Below are 17205 nucleotides of genomic sequence, written 5' to 3' on the forward strand. Positions count from 1 at the left end.
TACATTTAAATACACTTTAATCATTTGTATACAAATAATAATAATATACATCTTTTTTTTTTTTGCACGATTTCCTTGTACATTTTATATACGCGTTTCACTCAAATAGTCAAATACATTTTTTTCTGAATAAAAACATGTATCGACATTTTTATTTTATTATAATGCAAATTTTCCCCTCTTTAATTTATGCTAAGCATGCACTTGTGCTTTTACTGACCACATGATGGGACGACGATTTGATCCATCGATACGCACGCAACAAACGGGAAAAAAAGAGATATGTACTAAAACACAATAAATGCATACATTTCAAAAATGTATCATACATTTTATTCCATCTGTGGGGAGTCACTCAAATAGATGAATTAAAGCCTGCCTGCTGGGTGAGGGCGCACGCGCGGAGTTTGCGTGTGCGTGCACGTGTCCTGCTCCCTCCCCCGGCGTAACTGTCCGTGGTGCTGAAGCTCTTCATCGTCCCTCTACGAGACCTTCAACTTCAAGCCCCGCCCCCCGACCAACCGACAACAACCAAACTATCAGCAGCTTTCAATATTTGCCTCCCTCTTAGCGCCTCACTCCAATAATATCACTTGCTTGTGCAAAAGCCTCTTTTGTGTGTGTGTGTGTGGGGGGGGGGGGGAGTGTGCGGGTGTGTGTGTGTGTGTGTAAGTAATACGCTGCGCGTGCGCACACGCCAGAATTGCTCCAATGAGTCTGATGAATCTCATTAGACGCAGCTGCAGAAAAGAGATGAAATATGAGCAGATGACTTGCACTCTTCATATTTTGGACGTCAGCAAAGCGGCGTGATTATTTGACAGTAGGTATCAAAAGTCTACGCGCCGCTGCTCAAATGGCAGGCAGGACTTTGTGACATTAAATAAATAAATAAATAAATAAACAATTCCAAACATTTTCCACCACTATGGTGTCCGCTATATAAAGTTGAGCTGTTCTAGTAGGCTTTTCCTGCCCTTTCCCATTTCCAGCCAAAGCCTCGAGGTTTTACGCTAACACCAATCTCATTCATATAACTTTTTTTTTTTTTTTCCTTTTTGAGAGGGGAAAATAACGGAGATAATGTGGTTGCATAAGTGTGCACACTCTCATGACTGGGACGTGGCTGTGTTCAGAATGAACGAATCCTAATTCAAACTCATGTTAAATGGGACTCAGTGTACACATGTCGTGAATTAAAGTGCCGCTGACTAACCCAAATAAAGTTCAGATGCTCTAGTAGGCTATATATATATATATATATATATATATATATGCATAACTCCACAGTAATTTAATTCATTATTATTACACCCCACCCTGTGCAAAACTTAACTAGATGCACATTTATATTATAGTTCATATATATATATATATATATATATTTAAAAATGTCAGGGGTTGTCGAGGGAGCAAGGGATGAGGGGAGGCAAAGGTGATAAGGGAAGAACATCAAAGAGCGCGCGGGTCCACACGGCCCATATTCTACTATACAATTAGGATTAAAGGGGCCCGGCGGAGATCAGGTCTGATAAATGATCACAAAAGCCAAGACGATGTGACTCACCGCTGACCTTCATTAACAGGAAGAGATTCATTGGAGAAAAACAAGGAAAGAAGCAGCAGCCATGTCGCGCTAGCATGCTAACGCTATTACCCTTCAAATTCGAGTCAACCTCCGCTACAACGTGGTTCACCTTTCTTTTTTTATGCAATCATTTTTTTTTTTAAATGTATTTTATTTTGGCGATATTTGCGGCTGCTTACTTGGACTCAGATAAATGGTTGCGCAATCACCGGACGGTCTGATGTGTCGATCACGATAGCTGCGACTCACTTGCTACCGTTGCAGTCCGTTCCGCCGCGCTCATCGATTGAAAACTACGCTGTGGCTGAAAAACGGAGATTTCCAGGACTTTTTCATTTCCCTGACGTTGGAATCACTGGAAGGTCCTGACATCCATCCTGAGTACTGTTGCAACTTTTGGAAATTCGAGACAAATATTCATCGTGTAACTTCATTTTACGATCCGACAGTCAAGAACGTTAAACTGTGAGGAGCGTTCCTGACCATTGTTTCAATCAACAATGAACTTGCAAAGAAGCACTATGGCACAATTGTGGCCCTTTTGTTGGACTGAATGGTGGTGATTTATTAGTCTGTCATGTTTGACCCCCGGCTAGTGATACCAACGCAAGGTGACTTATTATGTTTTAAAAAAAAAAAAAAAAGGGGGGGGGGGTGTAGGGGTGGGCGGGATAAGGTCGTCTGTTAAATTAAAGAATGTTCCTTTTGAGGTTCATTAATGCATACCCAATGTAATCTGCTAAGATTTCGAAGTTTTGGCCTGCTAAAACGACAGCAAATGTTTCTTCTCCTTTAACCCATTAAGGACGAAAGCGCCCGTCTCAACAGCTCCGTCGGTGGCCTTTGGAATCACCCTTGAAAACCTGAAGTTCTCGCAGAAATTCAAGAGCTTAGACATGTGGCTTTCGCACAGGCAGAGTTTATTATTATTTACTGTTTCAATCGAAGATGTAAAAATAACGTGTCAGTGCAAGAGAAGCACTATTTCGATTTAAGAAAAAAAAAATCGAGTGGTAATTACCATCCTCTATTCTGTTACAAAGACGTCAATATCGTGGTTGTCTACAAACCATATCATATCACGTTCGACTGGTTCCGCCGGTCGTGCGCGTCGCGTCGTCTATATATCACTGCCGTTAATCATTTCAGAGCTCCCGGCGATCGACGGCGTCCGCCATTAGCCTACGGCTCGAAAGAAATTCCACGACATCCTCGGCGGTCTCGCGACACCGTCGCGTGGATATTCTGATGCATTAAGTTGGCTAAGAGACGGAGAATTAGATTAAAAAAAAAAAAAGACACCGACGTATCCGCTCTCCCGGCTTTAAAGGTAGAATGACGCAACAGCGCTCCCGGCTCTAGTGGTAGGAACGCGCTAATGCGCGCCCCGTCCTCAATGGGTTAGTTAACACATCAAGTCAACACATCACGTCGCTATGCTAATAATGCTAACAGGCTACAATTGATCATGATAGTGCTCGTCAGGCAGCAAGAGGGCAGTGATTTCATTTGTCATGATTTCAGTCTGCATGCATTCTTTCTTTCACTGCACTATGGCTTGCGTTTCAAAGAACATTCTACCCAGAATTTGGGGGAAATTCTTTCCACTTAGCAACATGAAATTTGACAGGCAAAAAAAAAAAATTAATAAAAAAAAAAGAAAAGGCTCAGTAAGTTATGCCCGGAAAGGAAGTCTGCCCTATTGGTTTGAAGCGGCCATTTTAGGGTCATTTTGGCCGTTTCAAGGGGTCTTTGAAAGTTGCGGCTTTTTTAGAGAATCCACTGACTGGCTGACATCACGTACTGACATTTCACTTAGCAACATGCCCCAACTGACATAGGGAGCCTGCCGTATTGGTTTGAAGCGGCCGTCTTAGGCTCATTTTGGGCATATTCACGCGTCTTTCGAAGGTAAAGTTGCCTTCCAGATTTTGTCTGATTGCAACCAACTTTGAACCGCGCAGACAAACGAGCGACACTGATGTGTGTGACGACGGCTACTTTTCGTCAATGCGCGCGGGCGGCAAAAGTGAAGGACGCCATTCGTCAGCCGGCTCACGCCCGATGCAACTTTGCACGGGCGACCAAACGGCAACTTCTCCGTTCAATCGGATGAAAAATGTCAATCTGCTCAAGTTGAGCGGGCGCATTATTATGACGCACGCGCATCCTTCATTGCTGTTTATTCACGCAGTTGAAAGGAGGAAATGAAGCCCGAGTCAGAAAAGTGGAGGGGTGGACTGAGATGGAAAGTCTCTATTGTAGGATGTCAAACAATGGGATTTTTTCTCTATATATAATAACGTGCGCACACACACACACCGGGGGCCACAAACTCGTCCTCTCATTCCGGTGTGTGTGCGTGCGTGCGTCGTGTGTGTGAGTGGAAATAGGCCGGGCAACAATTAATTTGCGAGTGAATTGAGGCAGGATCTATTACCCCTCTCTCTGCTTCTATTGCTCTAATGGAAAATCTATTTGGCTTGCCTTTTGTGTCCAATATAATTTAATGCCCCCTTTTATTAATGGCCTGAAATAATTATGGCGGGGGTCCCTTTTGTGATTCTCGAGTATGTTTCATTTAATTGTGTAATAAATGTCTAATCGGCCCCGCCATCTGAAGCCATTATGGGCGCTAAAATTAACAATTACGCCACAAATGTCTCGGTGAATGCGTTGTGGGGGGGGGGGTCTATAGAAATGGCTGCTGATAAGACACGTATAAATCATTCATGAGAATTTTCTCACAGAGTGAGAGATAGTGGATAGAAAGAGCGCAGGAAGAAAAGAAGAGAAGAAAGAGTCCATTCAGAGAAGGGGATGGATCCGAGTCTCTTTCTCGCCATCGTTTGCTGCTGCTTTTTTTTTTTTCTTTTCTTTTTTTTTTTTTGTGTGTGTGCAACTTTTAAGTGATAAGTGATACAAACACCTGGCAGGGCCTCCGCCAAGGCTCCCGGGTTGCCTCTAAGCCGCGTGGCGGCTGACCCGAGGCAATTAAAGAGGCGTCACACTCGCTCGGCCTGCAGGAATTGTTTTCTTGGGACTCATTTCATGGTGGGCCCGCCTCTGTCTTCATCGTCATCGTCATCGTCACCCCCTCCTCTTCCTCCTCTGTGACACTTTCAGGCGAATGTGCAGCCATTGGTCGCGGCCAATCTATTTGATTTCAAAGTTCTCCTTATGGAGTCGCCAAGAATGAAAAGGAATGCGGTTCTGACCCGCACCCGGGTGGATTATGTAGATAGCAGTATTACACCGTGAGGAAAATGTATGGTTTTCAGAAAAAAAAATGGGGGGGGGGGGGAATTGTGATATATGTGTTCAGACAAAAGTCTACTTAAAAAAAAAAAAAGTGAAAAAATGTACAATTGTTTTAAAGGGAGAAGTCGCATACTTCAATAATTTTTTGGGGGACGAACCTGACGATTGTTTAGAAAGAGAGACATTGTCACTCATTAAAATATTTATTTTCTGAAAAAATACAAGACTACTCAAAACAGTAAAAAAAAAAGGAAAAAAAATGGTGTGTAATTTAAGAAAGGACAAAATTTCCAGAATAAAGTTGTACAATTTTGACAAAAAAGTAGCCTATTTATTGAGAAAATTGTCACATTTTTACTTTAGCGATTACTTTTTAGTGGGAAAAAAATGTTTTGGAGCAAAATACTGGTAATAAATTTAAAAAGACAGTTTCTCCCCAAAAATATTTTCAACAAAACAATTTTCTAATTCTATTTTATCTTGAAAATTCAATACCTAAAAATCTACAACAGAAAAAATATTAAGAAAAAATATATTTTACTGGACAAAAATCTGTGTACTTTTCAAAATGAAAAGCATAAATTTGGAAGAACAAAGTATTTTTTGAGGAAAAGTGACAAAAATGCCATTTTTTAAAAAGTTTTAAGAGAAGAACATTTTTGAGGAAAAAACAAAAAAAATTCTGGAAGTGTAAACAAAGCCTCGCCTTCATCACTCATGGCCGTCGGCCGCTTGAAAAAACGTCATGATGCGATTTCACGCCGGAAAGAAAAGCAGACACGGCCGCTTGTGAAGAATTGATGACGGCTTCTTTCTATGAGGACGACGGTGAAATTGGCCGTGAAATGCGGCGCGTGGAATTTAATTTGTCGGAAGCGGAGGGCAGAAGAAGGTGCGAGGTGGAGCTGACAAAGACACTTTTGTCTTGTGCCACTTGCGAGAAAAACACCCGCGTCATTTATCATTCTTACGTATTGTTCGGGTCAAATTAGACACATTTTGACATCTGACCTGTTGCGACTGGTCAATAGAGGGCGCTGGGGCGCCGCCCTACCCGTATTTGTCATCGTTGTACTTTCTTTGAAGACAACAAATGAAAACATTGTTCGCAAATTAAAAATAGTTCAAAATATATATTTTTAGATGAGCAGGATGAATAGTATCTTCGTAATGATGAATCCATTTGTTTCATCCATCGCTTTTTTGTCTTTTTTGCGCCCCATCTCTACTACACACAGTGTATGAACAATCGAGGGAAAACGTCTCCCAAGTTGTTGTGCATCAGAGGAGGTTTTTGAGTTGTTCTGTGTGTGGCCCCTAGGACCAGCGTGACCTTTCCTGAGGCATAAAGGCCCCAGACAACTTAGCTTCAAGTATTATGGGTACACACATACGCCCCCCCCCCCCCCCCCCCCCCCCCATGATAAGGTGACAGCTCAAAAAGGGAAATGTACCAATGGTTACAAAATTATTATGATTTTTATAAATAGACAACAATACGTGTTTAAATTCTTGGAAATATACAGCTTGTGTTATCAAAATATAGATTTTTTTTTTTAAAATAGGACTTTATTCTTCAAAATGTGATTTTAATTTTCCTACCAAAATAAATTTGTTAACTTTTCTTAAAAAAGAAGAAAAGTCCACTAGTTTTCTGACAATTAAAAAAATATATATCTTTCAACTTAGGGTTGTAGTTTACCCAACTCATTCCCACCCCACCTAAAAAATGTGAACAAACTCCATTCTTTCCTACAAAAAAAAAGACCCCAACAGAAGTTGACTTTTTCCACCCAAAAAATTCTTTTGTAAACAATACAATTTCTTTGTCACTTTTTTGACTCCCCAAAAATATATGACATTTTCTAAAAAAATTTATACAACATTTTACTTTAAAGATGTCCAAGTTTTCCCCCAAAATTGAGACCTTTTTTCCTTTTTAAAAATAGGGTTTTAAAATACTTGTTTTTTTTCTCCCTAAACCAGAGGACATTTTCAAATGAAAAATAGACTAACTTTTCTCCCCCTAATAAGTCATTTTTGGGAAAAAAAAATAAATACAAAAAACAAAACAAAAAACATTTTGGGAGGTTTTTTGGCCATTCCCATGGGTCCTTCAGAATAAACTACATCAATTGGGGCGCTTTTTGTTTTTTTGGCAATCAATGACATGAATTGTGAATGCAATAAAGTTGCTTTGTCTGTTCTCCTCCTTCTCACTGTTCGTAGCGTCGCAATGAGCGTGTGCACGATAACGGCACTCCAGTATCTTTATGACATTTAGTCACACAGCGTTGCTCTTTGTCTTGCAGGAGAGCAAAAGGCTATAATTGGAGCCATCATCTGCGGCTGAGAGGCTAAATGAGGGATCCCTCGACTCCGGGATTACCCTTTTTTTTTTTTTTTTTTTTTTTTTTTATTGGGAAGACGTACCCCAGCGCTAAGCCCTCACCAGCGACACGCACTCCTCCAGCGCAGCCCTCTTTCACGTCCAAATGTGTCCTGTCAGGGAGGCTTAGCGCAAATCTACATAATCCCCTTTCATCGCAATTAAAGATAGCAGTGAACAATAAAATTGCTTGCTCTCTGGTTTGTTTCGTGCGGCTTTGAGGCGGCCAAAGGTGACACGCGGCTGACAATATATCCAACTTTTCCAGACACACATGACAAATGAGTGCAAACGAGAGAATTAGCAAAAGCGCACAAACTGGCTGCTCATAAAACATCAAAAACAACTTAAAAGGGTTGGGAAAAGTGAATAATATCGATACTGTATTGTTAGAGGATATCTTTATAGTTAGAGAAAAGCATCGACATTTCTTGAGGGTTTATAGATACAGCGGCACATCGCTAAAGGTAATGACAAAATACATTGCAATACTGATATTTTATGCCCTGTATTAGCAGGGAAAAATGATAAGCATAATCACAAACTGTACATTGTGATGGATATTTTAATCAAAATGTGTCGTCAATACTGTATTTTGCTACTGAAAATTATATTTTACAGTATCAATAGACTTCACCTTAAAAATGAACTGTAAATGTTGAGCTAACTGAATGTTAGCTAACTAGCTAGTTAGTGGGTAGCTAGCTAGTGCTAGTTAACTAAATGTTACCACTAGCATTTTAAAAAAAAATCTTAATTGAGTTTTATACATGACAGTAATCAGGCAACAAATGTGACTTTCCTAATGTGAGTTTCCTACCTGGCAAAATGGCGGCAGCGTTAAGATCTCCTGCTAGCAAACCGCCAGCGTCTTTTTGTGGACTTTGACTCGGCGAAGACCGGGATGAGTGTTTACAGCCTTGATCCCAGAAGTCCTTGGCATCCTCCAACGGGAGAAACAAATCCGAAGACCATCGAAGACCATCATCAGGCCGGGCCGCAAACTGCAGCCTTTTCCTGCCAAAAGTTGGAATCCACAGTAACCATACTGCACATTTTTGAAAAAAATAACCACTGAAGTTGTATTTAGCAGCGCATGAATACAATTATTCTAAAAACTGTCATTCTGTTACTGTACCCTTTTTGGCCTGTGTTTGGTTGTGCCATAAGGCAAAAGGCTTCAGACAGGAATCAAAGGATTCAAATATAGGGAGTTCTAACTGGGTTGTACCAAGTTTTTCAAGGGGTTCGCTTTTCTTATAGTCTTCATTTTATTGGACCTATGTCATTTTTAGGAGTTTCAAATATATGGTAGTTCATTTAAAACTGTTTGTCAAATATATTTAAACGTATTTGACTTGACTGTCCAAGTGTTTTGATTTGACCCCTTTGTCTCCAAACATGCTAGTTTAAACATCCCCTTCAAACATTTTTGTGCTTTTGTATTGCCTTTTGAAAAAATTTAATCTTTCATTAAATCCACTAAGTTGAATAAAATCTTTTGCCCCCCAATGTCAATTTTCTCTCTTCTCATCGTGTATGTGCACATTGTTGTTCAAAAAAAAAAAAAAGAACTTCCTGGTTTTTTTTTTCAACTTTTTACTTGCTGTGGTTGAAAGTTATTAAACCGTCGCGAAGGTTGGAAATGCAGACACAAAACACGGCTCGTCGTCACTTTGCTCCTGTTCCAACTCGCCTCACTGTCACGTCTGGAAAGTATGCAGAAGCAAGCAAGCCCTGGGCGAGCCAGGCGGCGCACAATTATGAGCGTTATTATAAATAACAATTTGAATGCGGCCAGACTCGAGCCTGCGAGGCAACACGGAAGGAAATGGTGCAATCATAATCATTCCTGTGTGACCAAAAAACATTACATTGATGATTTTGTTTCTGATAAGACTAGAAATACAGATTCTTATTTGACGCTTATTTCCTGTTTGTGTCCAATTTGACCTGTTTTGACATTTGACAGCAATAAAAGTACCCTAAACGCAGTTTGGCTTTCCTGTTTTAATGGGACATTGAGGAGGAATGTGTTCAAGAGGAAGCTTAAAACAGTCCAGAGAACTGTCAGTGCACCCACCACATTTGCCCAGGTTCTCATATAAACATGCACCTGTTGGGCATTAAAAGGGTCATGGGGGAATCTCGAAACAGTAAAAAGAGTAAAACAGCATTAGAATGATGATACATGACAAATACAAGGAACGTAAATCACACAAAAGTCGAAATCGCCAATTAAATACTTCTCTTTTCGATGAATCGGTGATGAAGGAATCATCACCACTTTCTTAATGACAGACAGGCTATTAAAAATCAATTTTGAAAAGGTCCTTAGTTCATTATATAATATAGACAATTATCATGTGGATGGATATTGCAACGTCTTATTATCATCAACGATACAGTATTGATACAGCGTTACAAAATGTTGCGATACAGCTCATCGTTTTCTTTCATCTGTGTTCTTGTACACAGAAAACGAGTCGCAAAAGAAGCCAAAGAAAAGTTAAACCCTCTTTGGTCACTGAACGGAACAGTTGTAAAATATCGATCTTGCAATGTAAAGTATCGCTCTTTGATATTTAACAATATGCTATCGCTATACAGTCAAAACATTTAAAATGATATGTACATATATAACTTTTTGTAAAATCTTAATATCGCAATGCACCTTTTCGTATTCTTGAACAATACAGTATTATTGTTGTCGTGTTTGCAGAAAAGCCTAAGCAAAAGCAAATCCCTTAATGCTTGGTGAGCTGAGTTCTGGCGAGGTCCAGCTCAAGTGAACATCAAATTTGAAAAAAGAACAATTCAAACCGGCAAAACGAATCCTTTGCGGATTCCCCGGCGGCCGCTGCCAGTTAACCAAAGTGAGCGATGACTTCTGACCTTGATAAAAGGGACGCCGACGTCTCTTCAGCTTTGCGTTGGCGATAGCGCGTTAGCTTAGCATCTAATTATTGTTTAATAAGCTCCCCCTGGCTTGTTTGTCAACAGCGTGTCTTCTCTAATCTGGCCAGCGCCTGCAGGGCGGCGATAGCATCTTAAGCCTCTTGTTCCAGGAGCCTAGCCGAGCCCGGCCTAGGCCGCCAGCCACTACGCTGGCCACTCGCTCATTTACAAGCGGCAGATAAACGTCCTTCTTAATCTGCTTGCTGCAACGCAACGCAACAACAGCGCGGGCCGTGGCCTTTGGTTGAACGTACCCCACGGGGATTTGAAAGCACCATCAACTGCCGTGGCCTCCATCACCTGTCACTCACATGCCGAACGATGAATGATGAGCATCCACTTAACGTGCCTTGGGGGAATGTTGCACTCTGTTTACTTTCTGCAGTCATTCCAAAGCGATAGGGGATTGTCGCTAGTCTTGTTAGCGTAGCATCGTAACCAGGCATGACGTAAGTATTTTGACTTTACTGACAGCGCAGAGAATACAAGCACATATTGCCACAGTTGACTTTTGACGGATTCGACAAACCGTCTGGATGACCACGAAGCTTTAAGGTCTCATTTTAGTAGCATAACGTTCGATTTTTGGTTGGAGATTATTTTACAGAAAATGAAAAGTTTACATCTCTCCCTGTCCATCTGCAAACATTTGATAGGTTTTTAGGTTTATAGAAACAACATAAAATGCAACAGAACTGGGAAGATTTTTAGACTGATTTGACAGACTATGCGGCCCACTATATAGCTTTTAGGCCTCACGCTAGCAACATGACTTTAGCATTTTCATTGTAGAATATTTTAGCTTCATCCTCAACCTGTATTCATGTACAGTAGTTGGTTTTGGAAACAGAACAACGAAACAAAACAAAAAAAAAGATTTCCCCTCAACCTCTCCGAGCTAAACTCATCAAACCATTTTTAAGAAGGATGGGCTATAGGAGGATGGTGCTAGCCTCATTATCTTAGCATAAGGACTAGGCCTCAAGTGAGTAGCTTAATGTTAGCATTTGGTTATTTTACTCATTTTAAATGAACATAACCGGCTTTGGAGCAGACCTAAATTTATTTTTGACAGATTAAACAGACTATATATGCGACTGCATAGCTATAAGGCGCCGCATTAGTAGCACACCAAACGGATTTTAGCATGTAGCTTTCGCCTCAACCAGCATTCGCCCGGGTTGATTTTGGAAACGGAACAACAACAATTTTTTTTTTTTTTTTTTTAAAATCATTCATCCTCTCCAAGTGAAGCTAAGAGACTGTAAAAAGGTTATTCAGTACAGGAAGTATGTGTTGCTCTTGACATCTAGCGAAACATGTCGTGGTTACTATTCATTTTCAAAACAAATAGCATTAGTGTTTGTTCTCCTGTGTGGTCGCGGTGCAGAAGGGCGGGACAAGTGAATGATGTATCGCGCTCCCCGAGACAGATTGTCGTCGCGCCTGGCACAGATTAGTCACATGTGGCCTCTGAAGGAGGCTGCAAATTGCGGCCTCTCTTTAACACTGCCGATAAGGCGTTAAATGAAGGGAGGCGCCTTATCAGCACGCCCGCTACCCATAAATCACCTCCCGCCGCCCAGCCACCGCCGCTTTCTATCAGCGTCCTGGGGGCCCTTGCAACAAGCCGCCACCCGCCGCCGCATCTCCCGACAATCGCACACACATTTGCCTCCTCGTTCACACTCGGGTGCTTTATTAGAAGCATCGTTTGCGCGTGCTTGCTATCTCGATTTAATCCGCACTAAAAACAAAAAGACACTTCACAGTCAATGAGAAGAAGCACAAGTGGCCTTTAATGGCAGAATCTGCCAAAAAAAAAAAAAAGAAGCAGTGATCTTTAATGAGCTGTTCCGAGTGCCTTAATTGTTTCTTCCAGGCACCCTACGAATTAAGAAAAACATCAAGAAGAGTACTAGTGTAAATAATAATAACTCGTGTTTTGTGTGCTAGCTTGATAGTCAAATTGACGCTTAAGGGTACATCCCTTCTGTGTTCTTCTTACATCCTTACAGTGGATATAAAAAGTCGTGTTGAAAAGGCAGGTTTTTGTGATGTAAAAAATTGGAACCAACATAGAGCATTCCCAAGACTTTTTTCACCATTAATGTGACCTATAATTTGTCAAACTCAATTGAAAAAAAAAACTGTTTCGAGATGACGTAGTTGTGTGTACACCCTCTCATAATGCGGCTGTGTTTGGAATCGGCCAATCGCATTCAAACTATGTTAAATTGGAATCATCACACACCTGCCACCATTTAAAGTGCCTCCAATTGACCTTCAATTAAGTTTGGCTGTTCTAGTGGACTTTTCCAGACATTTTTTTTTTTTTTTGCTTTCTAGCAGATGCCTGAAGTTTCTGTGCTTTTAACACACTGACTGATATTAGTTCCGGCCGAATCAAAACAGCCCCCCAAGCATGACACTGCCATCACCACCTTAACGCATTTTCTGACATGCGTTGTGGAGATTTGAAACCGGATTTGAACTCTGGCAATAATTCCAAAAGGTATTTTTGCTGTAAACTACACTGCTCATCACTAAAAGAACACCACACGTACAGTGAATCATGTTAGTGGCAGCATCGTGCCCGGGGTTGTTTTTTTTTTTTTTTCTCCCCATCTTGAACTGGGGCCTTAAACAAGGTGGAAGGAATAATAAACATTTGGAAATAGCAGTCGGCGTTAGCTCAAATCCGCCAGGCTCCTGTTAGAAAGAATACAAAATGTCAGGGAAAATCCTACTAGAACAGCTGAACTTTATTTGAGGTTAATCCGTGACACTTTAAATGGTTGCAGGAGTCTGCGGACTTCATTTAACGTGAGTGTGAATGATTTCTCTTCATCTCTTTTTTTTTTATAATACAAAAAGCTTGCATTTCAACGGGGTGTGTATACTTTCTCTATCCACTGCACCAACTTTCTACATCCCCCCCCCCAACATCCTTGCTACACCCTTCATACACCCTCCTTACATCTGTCCTATGTCCTTCCTGTGTCCTTCTTACGTCCCCCCCCCCCCGACATCCTTAATACATATTTTTGACATTTCCCCCATCAACTCCTTTCAGCATCCTTCCTTAATCTGTGTAGCAACCTTCCTATGGAATCAACAATTTTTTCTTTTCTCCATTCTTCTTGTACCCCGCCCCCCCCTCCCTTGCTCATGTCCTTTCAAGAAGAAAAACGAAACAAAACAAGACGGACCGTTTCAATAAAGCAAATGAGCTGTGTGTAATAGCAGCTTTAAATAAGTTGTGTATAAAGCTATGGAATGTCGTTTTTTAAATATTAAGGCATGTTAGGGATGAATTCACATTCGCACGCACGCACACAGCAATAAAAATGGACAGTTGCCACAGTGGAACCGGTGATCAATATTAATCACAGCCGTAATTATTCACTGGGGCTTAGGTAGCCATTGATTTTTAAGGCAGTTGTTTGCATTACTCTCATATCTCATCTTATTCATCTTTAATGTTTTTTTTTTCTTTTTTTTTTTTTTTACTCCTCCGAGTAAAAGTATAAAATGCACGAATGTCATCGCAAGGTCTCATCAATGCCACACGCTTTGATGTGTTGTGTTTTCACCCTCTCCCGCTTCAATTTCCGCACTGAAAAAAAAAAGATTTTTTTATTCCAGAAAAGCGTGTCGAATATTGTTGGTTTGCGTTGCAAAACAATAGGCACAATAATGGCGGACGGACAGCGCCGCGCCGTTTGTTTTGCCCGCGACTTGCATGTATTCATTGATGTGTAATTAGTCCCACAAACACTCGATTGGTTCGTAAGTACTCATGAAAGCCAGTGAGCTGACAAATGGGATTTTCCCGGCGCGGCGGCATCTCGCATCTCACCTAACTTATTTCCGCAGATAATCCCGCCTAAACATCCTGGCCGCTTGAACGGGGAGGCCCCAGGTATCGGGAAGGGGCGCTTGCACAAGCGTGTTAATGCGACTGCATGCTGAATGCGCAACACTGTCGTGTGTTTGGCCAATTTGATGTTGTTTTGGACCAAACTCACACACGGGATGCTTTGTTTGACACGGTGGTGGCCCGGCACGGCTTTCTCTACCATTTGAAGCACTGACCTACTACTATTTCAAATCTAAATTATTAGTTGTCCCATGCCAAATTGTATTAGTTGATTACCAACAGGCTATTCTCTTGTTTTTATAATATTACTCTTGGCTGCACTGCTTCCAGTGCGTGCGCGTGGATGCTGTGACTTTTTGGCCAATTAGATTTCAGCCTCTATGTGTTGCCATGTCGATCTAATCTGCCATGAATGGCACAGTTTCTTGAACCAATCAGGTTTCAAATTCTCCCCAAAGGGGCAGCTAGCTTCCCCACAGTAGCGTTAGCATTTCCCCGTCCTCTGATTGGTTGGTTGGTCAGAGTATGCCAAGATCAACAAGTAAAACAAAAATAAAAAACAAAAAAACATCTGCAGCAATCCGCATACCTAAAGATTCTCTACTTGCTACAGTAGCTGCTGTTACAGCATATTCCAATTTCTGTACAGCGTTGGTGGTGTCAATCAAGTCAGGTAAGTCTCGAGACTTCACTGATAATTGGATGAAAGTTGTTATACTTGATGTCCAATCACATCAACGAGTGGATGAATACATTGCGCAAGCACACCTCGCAGTTGTCCAAATAAGAGAAAAAGTGTGCTTGCATTTACATTCATCAATGTCGGGGTGCTGCCATTTTGTTGTGTACTGCCCCCTGCTGTCAACTGAAATGGACGTCCAAGTGCTTTGTGAACGTCACGTGACCAAACCCTGAAAACAGGCGACGATTGCAACGTGAGCCCGAGGGCACTCGGATGCCAATTTCAGTCGACAGCAGAGGGTGGTGTAATACCAAAATGGCAACGCGAACGCAACATTAGACTTGGGGGGGGGGGGGCACATAGAACATAATAATACAAAAAAATTTGGGGAAAAATGTTTGCCTTGAATTCCCAGATTAGAGGTAAAATGGTGAATCACGATATACTAAAGCAGTGGTTCGCTGCCGGTCAATTTGTGAATAGTGACCCACCAATACACGGGGGGATTACTGTACACATGCAAGACTCCCGCTGCGGCCTTGGCTTTGCTTCCGGCGTGTTCATTCATCACCAGCACCGCCGAGGTGGGTCACATGATGAAGTGGTGGATTCGGGGGGGCGGGGTGAGGGGTGGGGGGGTCAGCGGGGGATAAAGGCGGTCCAACTCCATCCGACCCGGATTTGTCGCCGCTTGCCTGTTGACTTCACGCTCCGCTGGGAACGCATCCTACTGGCGTGCTTTGAATCCGACACCCACCCACTTTTCCCCCCCCCCCGTGGCTGACAGACAGACAGACGGACGGACGCTATCGGCGGCGAGCATCTCCAGCTCAGGGCCTCTATCGCCCGGGCGCGAGGGCCCCCGCAAATTTGGCCTCGCCGCTGATAAGGTGCAATATCAGTGACAGCACATATTTTATGTATGAAAGGTAGCAGCGCGGTGGAGCGGCGGGTTTGTTGAAATGGACGATGCCTATCGCGCACTTTAGGCCATTTGTCTCCATTTACATCACGCCGTTTATTTGCCCGGTCATTGGCTTTTAAAGAAGCTCCTGTCCTATGAAATCATTTTAATTATGCTGTGTGTGTCCATCCGGCAAAACATTATTTGGCGGGGATTTCATCCATCACTTTTTCTTTCCTCGGCTTCAAAGAGGGGAAAAAAAAAAAAAAAAAAAGACAATATTCAAAGTAGCAATAAAAATAAACTACACATCAGCACGAACCACGTCAGAATAAGAAAATAATTGGAATTACACTAATAAGAATCATGAGCAGGAAAGAGTAAGAAAAATAAGTGAGGATGCAAAAAAAAAGGAAATATAATAAGAAAGCAAAATACATGTGCGGATGAATCAGGGTAAGAAAGAATATGAACAAGTTAATGACTTAATAACACTGGTCAAACAGCTCATTTTAATCAGGGAGGGCTTTGTGTGACCCAAAATGTATTTTTGACGCTGCTTTCAAAGCTGTCTATACTTTTTTTTCCTCGCACATCAGTTTTTGGAGATATTTTACTTTTGAACTTTGACATACAAAAGCTTGCGCAATCCGGATTTTACCATGTGTTGTCATTTATAGCTACGACGTTTCAGAAAAAAAAAAATCCACCTGTTGCTCAACCTAACTCTTAATTAATAAATATGACTAAATTATTGTAATATTATAATTACAAAAAACGGACGTGATATGCTCCAGAAAAAAATGAGGGCAGATTCAGAATCAGTGCAAAAAAAAAAAAATCTAGAAAAATTGACTTGCATCTCTGATTAAAAAAATTGAGTTAAAATGTGTTGAACAGTGTAATGATAAGAATAAGAGCAAGAAAAATCACACAAAGAATCAAAAGCGTCAGCGTCAGAGAACAAGCGAAAGACTCAAATCAACAACAACAACAACAACAACATAGGAGTAGCATTAAAAGCAAGAAAAATAATGGGAGTAACGTTAGAGTGACAACAGCAAAGAAAAGAATAATGAGCATCAGGCAGTGCAAGAATGAGAGCAAAACTGATTAATAGTGCAAATAAGAAGAAAGAGAGGAGGAGTAAGGTTAGAAAGAGCAAGAAAGAGGGGAGGAGAGGACGGAAAGAAGAACATGAGTAGAAATCACGTGCTTTATGCCATTATGTCATCCAAATAGGTCATTTTAATTATGCTGTGTGTGTGCGCGTGCGTGTGTGTGTGTGTGTGGGGGTGTGTGCGCGTGTGTGTGCGCGTGCGTGCGTGTTTGTCCATCCAATACAGATTATTTCCCGGGGATTTCTCCCGTCACATTTCCTTCGCCGCCCGACTGTTGTTGGCATCAGATAGCGGCTGATTTCCATTTTCGCGCCGCGCCGGTTATGCTTGTCAGCTCGCGGGCCGCCATTTTTTTTATTTATTTGTGTGTGTGCGTGTGTGTGTGTGTTATGATGGAAATAAGATCTTAAATATGCCAC

The 17205-nt window shown here is 41.5% G+C and overlaps 1 long non-coding RNA gene across 1 annotated transcript in view; it reads right to left on the reverse strand.

The window, feature by feature from the left end:
• Positions 1-8064: 8064 nt before the first annotated feature.
• Positions 8065-17205, reverse strand: part of LOC147139143 (uncharacterized) — an 85611-nt gene continuing 76470 nt past the window's right edge. Inside the window, exon 3 of the long non-coding RNA XR_015089041.1 lies at positions 8065-8255. This is a non-coding gene — a long non-coding RNA (uncharacterized LOC147139143). The remainder of the gene's footprint in view (positions 8256-17205) is intronic.

The sequence above is a fragment of the Filicampus tigris genome, chromosome 12, assembly GCF_054856515.1.
Source record: "Filicampus tigris isolate MCC_2025a chromosome 12, RoL_Ftig_1.0, whole genome shotgun sequence".
NCBI lineage: Eukaryota > Metazoa > Chordata > Actinopteri > Syngnathiformes > Syngnathidae > Filicampus > Filicampus tigris.